We start from the raw sequence: 8,221 nt of genomic DNA, 5'->3' as shown, positions 1-8,221 counted from the left end.
TGGTAAACAGCAGGCTGACATGGAAACATGCTGACAGTAAATGTTGCAGCAGCTTCAGTAAATGTTCCTCCTTGAGTTGTGCTCAGTCATGTGGTGGAGAGCTTCAGATGTTCAGAGCAGACACATGAGATCTTCATGGTTTCTGTGCTGATGTGTGTGAGACATGGCCGACTGTGGAGGCTCAGTCTGTCTGTTCTTCTGCTCTTCATCCAACATGTCTGCAGCACTTTACAGGACGCTGCAGACTAGTTACCAAAGAACGAGTCAGGAACACATCAGGAACAAACTGAGACACAATCTGACTGAGACTAGAAGACAAGGAGGGGACAGGGAGGTCATGTGACCATCACAGCTGCTGCTCATGTCTGTACAGTTAATGTTGTGCTTTGTTGTTTTCTCAGTTTATAAGGTGGAGGTGGATTCAGGGGTGGAGTCTGTCCAGCTGCCCTGCAAAACTGTAGTTAACTTCCTCAAAGACCCTAAAGTGGAGTGGACGGACAGAATGAACAGGAAAGTCCATGTTTACCAGAACGATTCTGAGCACCATGATGAACAGGACCAGATTTACAACAACCGAACAAAAATGAAGAGAAACTTACTGAAACCTGGAGACTTCAGTCTGACTCTAAAGTACCCCACAGATGGAGACACAAATACCTACACCTGCACTGTCTACAGCAAGAAGGGAAACAAATCTATTAAGAAAGAAGTGGAACTAAGAGTCAGAGGTAAGAGGTCAAAGGTCATTGTGTACAGGTTTTTTCTTTTTCTTTTTTTCATATGATATCCAATTGTGATAGTTGAGTTCAAGGAATGGAGATGTATGGTATATATCTTACCTTACTTGCTTCAACCCAAAATCTCAATTTGAATCAGTCAAATGAGGCAGATAGTGTTTATTGTGTAAATAGATGGGTTTATTGCTCAATTTTAGAATTTAGCAACAATTTTCTCTAAGTTAAGCTCTGCTTCTAAAATAAATATTTTCATAAAATACTGACAGATGATCATTTGCCACACATTATTTCAGGGTTTAACAGTCTTGGTCCTAAATCCTTGTACTGGATAACTGGTGACCAAACAACCTTTTTATATCTGTGCTGGGCAGGCTGAAGGACAAGTGAGTGACGTGTGAAAGAGGTGACTGACATGGGTTAGTGACACGGGGGTTCATAATGTTCACAATGGTATTTTATTAGTTGTTGGTTTAACCATGGATGAGGCGATGGCTGTTATTTTCTTTTCAATCACGTTACATGTTCATTGCTGGATTTATGGAAAAACATCAACTAATACTGCATGTCCATAATTATTAAAATGGATATAAATAAAGAATACTTACACTATAATGTTATTTAGAAGTGTAATGCAAAAAAATGGATTTTTACGCCTATTATGAATTTTACTGGAATACAAATACAAATACTTTCCCCCCTCAACAGATACAAATACTGGCTGCTTTGCACATTGCTACTCAGTATATACTGTGTGAGTAGAGCACTTATTTGCCCTCCTGAGTCACTTGACTGTTTGCCAGAATTGCTTTGAGGCAAACCAGAAGTCTTTTTCAATTGTCTCACTGAGCTCTTCCCTAGGGATGGGTATCGTTTAGGTTTTATCCGATACCAGTACCAAACCGGTACTTTTGAAACGGTGCCGGTGCTTACACGGTGCTTAAAGAATGGGGAACACAAACTTTGTCCAAAAACCTCTCATGTTTAGCTGTTTTTTTGTAAAAAGATAACAATGTTAGCCTTTTCTGCAGCTATAGGGCATATATGGTATCACTCTTGGCTGGAAGCAGTGCTTAAACAATGGAAAAAACACAAACTTTGTCCAAAAACCTCTCATGTTTAGCTGTTTTCCACTTTTTCTTTGGTCATTTTAGCCTTTTTGGCCAGGGTGAAGGGAGCATCTGCCGTCAAACAAGAAGACAGCTGCATGTAACTACGACGATGTTGGCTAGTTCACCTTACATGCATTAATGTAATAGCGTGGTAAGCCTACTCAACGTAAATTACACACGGACAACATTAAGCTACTCACGCAGAGAAGAACAGCTGCTGCTGCCATCATCATCCGTCATCATTTCTGCTACACTGGCAGGGCTAGGGGCCAGGACTCTACTCTTCGGGTTCTTGGGGGATGTTGCTAACTCCGGGTACGATAACAGGACCCGGAGTTAGCAAGACTGGGACAGAGGCCCCTACACCTGCACTGTCTACAGCGGGGAGGGAAACATCCTGATGAGGAAACAAGTGGACCTGAAAGTTGCAGGTCAGTGCTGCAGTGTGTGTGTGTGTGTGTGTGTGTGTGTGTGTGTGTGTGTAATCCAAGTTTCATGGGATCTGCTTGAACTTCATTTTCATATTATATAAAGCAGTGGTTCCCTGGTGGTGAGTAGGGATGGGTATCATTTAGGTTTTATTCGGTACCAGTACCAAACTGGTACTTTTGAAATGGTGCCGGTGCTTAAACGGTGCTTAAAGAATGGAGAACACAAACTTTTTCAAAAACCTCTCATGTTAGCTGTTTTTTTTTGTTTGTTTTGTAAAAAGATAACAATGTTAGTCCATTGTTCGTCCAGAACAATGGACTAAGGCACAAGAATTGGTTCACTCCACTTCCGTCTGCTGCAGGCACGGATTATTACAATTTAGGTCCTACATAGGCTCCATCTGTCTAAATTGAAGGTTTCAAGGATGTTTCCAGGAGCAGACTCAACATGTGATCGATGCAGCCAGAATTCTGCCTCATTGTCACATATGTTTTGGACATGTCCTAATATTGCCATCTACTGGTGTAAAATATTTAAAACTTTGTCTGATATTTTTAAAAAACAGCTCCCCCCAGACCCAGTAATGGCACTTTTTGGTGTAGCTACAGTCAAATACTTAAATAATAAACAAGTTTGTGTTTTGAGTTTTATAACATTGCTTGCAAGATGCCTTATACTTCTAAACTGGAAAAATAAAGCCCCCCCCAACTCACTCTGCTTTGCTAAGAGACACAATGTATCATTTACAGTTGGAGAAAATTAAATTTTCATTGCGAGATAACGTTAAACAGTTTAACCTAATTTGGCAACCCTTTATAGACTACTTTAATAAGTAAAACTGGGAGGGATGGCCTCCTCCCATATCGGCTTCAAGATTATATACATTGGTTTGGGCAGTTGTATTGTTCTTTTCGGGGGGGGATTGGTTTTTTTTGTTTTTTGTTTTTTTTCTTCTTCTCTCCCCTCCTTTGTATATACTTATTTGGGCTTCTAAATGTATATGTACAGACATAGATATATGATCGTTTATATTATGGTAATTATATTGTTTGTAAAAAAGGAGGGGGAGAGGAAGGAGGGGGAGGGGAAGGGGAAGGAGGGGGAAAAAAGAAGCATGTATTTAGTGCATGTGTTTTTCTAAAACATATGGGTTGTACAGCATTTGTTTCCTGAACTGAACAGCCAGGTTGTGTTTTTTATTTTTTTATTTTTGCAGGGTGTTTGTTTCTAGGATATAAAGCTTTGTTAAACAATGCAAACAGTAATTTCCATTCCATATTTTTGTGATAAAATGAATATTGTTGGATGAAACTATGCCTTTAATGTAAATCCCTGCCTGATATGTCTGAAATGTACAAAGTGGCAATGTAAATAAATATGTACAGTGGCAATAAAAAATAAATAAATAAATAAATAACAATGTTAGCCTTTTCTGCTGCTACAGGATGTGAGTGAAGTTGGCCCCCGCCCACCTTCTTCAAATCCAACAAAAGTGGTATCAAACGTTTGTGCTACGTTTGTGCTGCAAAAATTTTCCTTTGTGCTGTTATCATTTTAAAGATATTAATAAAAATTTCTAGAGGTCATCAGAGGTCAACCAGCCAACCACGTTAATTAAATCAAACAAAATTGATGTGAAATGTTTGTGCTGGTTTGTGCTGCAAAAATTTTTGTTTGTGTCGCTATCATTTTAAAGATATTAACAAAAATTTCTAGAGGTCAACAGAGGTCAACCAGCCCCCCCACATTAATGGAATCCCAAAAGGAAAAACCCAAAAGGAAATCCCAAAAGGTTGATTCTGTTCATCTGGACATTTGCAGTTGGAGAAACGTTTCGTCACTCATCCAAGTGACTTCTTCAGTCTCAGCTGACTGCAGGTTTCCCAAATCTTATAAACAGTACATTTGCATAATGACTGAAACCAGCCCACTGAAGGAACAATGTGCTGTGAGGTCAGTTCCATGATTGTTAGTATGCAAATTCTTATGACCATTGATCAATGACAACTAATCAAAGTCTACTGATCAATGGCCATGAGTACCATTCACAGAAAGTGGGGAATGGCTACAATCACAGCATTGTAGGATGGCAAAAGATGTACCCTTGGGCCCCCCTTCTCGATTCAGAGATGGTCAGCATCCTGACAGCCCGATGGACGAAGCTGTCTCTCAGTCTCTCTCTCTCTCAGCTAGCTATATCCAACTTTTTCATCCAAACTAAAAAAGTACACACAGATAAAAAACTAAATACAACAACAAAAACAACATGACAGAAATATTAAATGGAGGAAGAAAAACTGAAAAATATTACAAAATTAGCTACATTTACAATTCATAATGTCAGGATATCACACATACTTACTAGTGTCTTAAAGAAATATCCACACGCCACAACCAAGAGGGGGGTCGTACCCCGTACATATGGATTATATTATGCTGTGTGGAGATAGTCTCGATATGCTAGAGAACTTTAATATTTAATGTGCTAAACGAGGCCTGGTAAGTCTGACATGCAGCTCTATGGTTTGTTGCACCTTCTTTGAGGATTGCATGGTCTGAATTTGGGGAAAGTGGCAGCCGTCATTTCTTGTGAATAATTTCTCACTGTAAGTAACTAATGTGTATTTATATAGTGCTTTTGTTTTTCTGCCACTGTAAATAAGAATGCGCTCTTTCCTTGATTAGATAAAGGTTACTCTGACTCACTGCTCCACCTTGTGGCTGAAATTGCTATTACATAGAAGTGCAGCTAAGCCCCAGGTCCAACTTCTTTTTTTTTTTTTATTTGTTCGTCTTTTGATAATTAAACTCTAATTACTTATGTCTGTAGTTGTAGATGGTTGGTGGTTATTAAACACAAGAAGTACTGCACTGACTTGAACATCCTGTCAGTGTTTTAAATATAAGATTACATTTTGCTGCTCTATAAGTTGTAATATAAAGTTGCAGAAATCTCTGTTATATTCAAGGATTACTAACAAATACTACTATTTCCCTGGTGAAGAAAAAGATTAAATGTAACTGGGATAAAACTTTAGAGTACTAAGATTCCTCACATCATGTTCACCAGGGAGGACAAAGGATAACTGTTTGCTGAGCTGAGCACTATATGCAGTCCGCCTTTGTTTTTGCGTCTTCGTTCACTTTGAAATAGTTCCACACGGCTCACTTGTTTCACCTGGCCTTCTCCCAGCTCCGAGCTGCAGCCGGGGCCTGGGGGCGGGCACTCGGCGCCTGTGATTAACCCCTTACATGCCGCTCAAACATAGACAGGTCTCAGACCGTGGTATCGGTCCCCAGTATCGGGGGACTTTTAACAAGTACGAGTACTTTAGAAAATGTGGTATCGAGGCTGATACCAGATACCGGTATCGATATCGGTGCATCCCTAGTGGTGACGTCAACAAAAAACACATTTCCTGTTTGTATACATTTTTTACAAATAAGATATTATGGGAGAAGGAGGGAGGAGTGTGCATAACACAGGATGAATGGACTCAAATATGGAAAGAACAATGGAAATGCACTACCTCACAAAGATGGAGGGAATTTGGATGGAAAATTTTGATTAGGTTCTTTATCACCTCTTACCAAAAGATTTATTATGATGGGAATCCCCCGTATGCTGGAGAAAATATGGACACAGATGACTACACCTCTGATATTTGCAGGCAGAATTTTAAAGCTTGGGTGAAATGGGGTCAATGCAGTTCTTAAGCATGCATGCAAATATTCATTAGTCAGCTGTGAGCGAGTCTTTCCCATTGTTAAGAGAAAACTCAGGAGGCAAGAGAGACAGACTCAGCGATATGACATGTACATGGGCGGTGCCCCTCGACACTGTCTCTTACACAATCGTTTGCGTGAGATATGTCTCAGAGGACTCGCATCGAGGGGTCCGCTTGTTCTTTATTTATATTGTAAAACAGCATTCTTAGGTGGAGCATACAGAGTGAGAAAGTCAGAAAAACATCTCCCGATTTGGGAACAGGATGTGTGAGTTCATTGACCTTAACATGATGTGCTCTATCTTTCCTTTTAAGCCAACATTCCTAGTTTCAGTTAAGCAACTTCCTTCATATGGTTTCAATCATACTAGTCTACAAATGTCAGGCACACACACACTCTAAGTTTAAATGAAGCTAAACACTATAAGAGTACAAACACTTTATAAAACAGTAGTGGAATAATAGAAATGGATACAAATTTCCTTTAACACCCATTCATCTTTAAATGCCAGATTTTCACTTCAGGAAGCACACAGCCCCACTCCACTGTTGGCCAACGCCCTCAACGACTTTTACTGCCGGTTTGATGAGACATCAAGCAGCTTTCACAACTCAATAGAGAATTCCCCAACAATAGAGACACTTTGGTCACTCATGCTAATGATAAATGGACTGATTCTTATATAGCGCTTTTCTACTCTCCCGGAGTATCAAAGCAACACGCCACATTCACCCAGTCACACCCATTCTCACAAGCAATACCTCTATACTGAGTGCTTTCTAACTACAACTTGGGGTTAGTATCTTGCCCAGAGATACTTGGCATGCAGACTGGAGGAGCCTGGGATCGAACCTCCAACCATGCGATCAGTAGGTGACCTGCTCTACCTTCTGAGCTACAGCCACCCCCAGCTACAGCCACCCCATCCCCCCACCTTCCCCACTCCCCCCACAACAGAGCAATTAATGCTATGAAAGACTTCACCCACAGGAGCAACCTCCTCACTTCACACCCATGAGGATTTCACACCACCTTCTCCCACTACAACCCTTCATATTCATGAAGCAGATGTGAGGACGCAGTTTAACCCTTTAGACCTCCTAAAGAACCAATTCAATTCAATTGAATTCAATTCAATTGTATCTATATTGTCAGGGTTTCTGGGTCGTTGACCCAGTATTCTTAGTTCATGTTCACTGTTTATCTTCTGTCGGTTTCACTTCCTGTTTTATTGTGTTGGCCTTGGTCCATGTGCATTATGTTCAGTCCTCTTCCCGTTTATCATTAGTTCATTATGTTCAGCTGTGCACTCACCAGTTTCTAATCTCTCATTACTCAGCCTGTGTATTTATGTTCCTCAGTTCAACCAGTCCGGTGTCGTGTCATTGATGTTCGTGTTGATGTTGTCACTGCTGTCCATTCCTTGCGTTTGCCTTTCAGTTCAGTTCAGATCAGTCAGCCGTTCTTTCAGTCCAGTTATTGAGTCAGTCAGCCATCTCCTGTTCTTGCCATTTTGTCCCTCACAATAAACACCCTGAACCTTCACCGTGAGTCCTGCGTTTGAGTCCTCTACTCCAACTCCACTCAGCAACTTCTGACAGAATGACACGACCCGTGCCACGACGACACGCTGTGGACTCAGCGGACTCAGACCTGTTCGAGCGGCAGGACGCAGCGCTCTCCATTTGGGCGGAGAAGCTCAGGTGGAAACAGCGGCTCTTCTCAGAGAGGGACCATGTCTTTGAGGGGACCCATCTGGCTCTCGGCGGGCCTCGGGGACGCAGCCGTCCTCCACCTGCTGCCTTACCTGCATTGGAGCATTCGCCGCGGAGAGTGGGCGTCACAGGCCGAGCTTCGGCCGCTCGCTCTCCCGCCGCTCCGCTCCTCGCTCGCCCGCCAGCCGTTTTACTCACCGGCTCTTCCACTTCGCCACTGCACAGCGGCTACGCCTCCCACCTCGGCTCAACGGAGGCTCCCGTGCCAGAGGCTCGGCTGTGTACCCCGCCCGCTTCCTCTTCCCGGAGAAAGCGGCGCACACACCGCCATAACATGGACTATTTTCAGCAACTCCCGGCGGTGAGTCCCAGTGACTGTTTGCCACCTTCCTCATTTGATTCTTCACATAAAACGAATAATAGACTCATCTCCGATTCATGGGGAACTTCCCTCTTAGACGATGATGTGGACTGGGAAGACTTTTTCTGCTCTGCTTCC

Source organism: Oreochromis niloticus, unplaced genomic scaffold, assembly GCF_001858045.2.
Source record: "Oreochromis niloticus isolate F11D_XX unplaced genomic scaffold, O_niloticus_UMD_NMBU tig00000457_pilon, whole genome shotgun sequence".
Lineage (NCBI taxonomy): Eukaryota > Metazoa > Chordata > Actinopteri > Cichliformes > Cichlidae > Oreochromis > Oreochromis niloticus.
The sequence above is the reverse complement of the archived record's forward strand: the minus strand, read 5'-3'. Positions refer to the sequence as shown.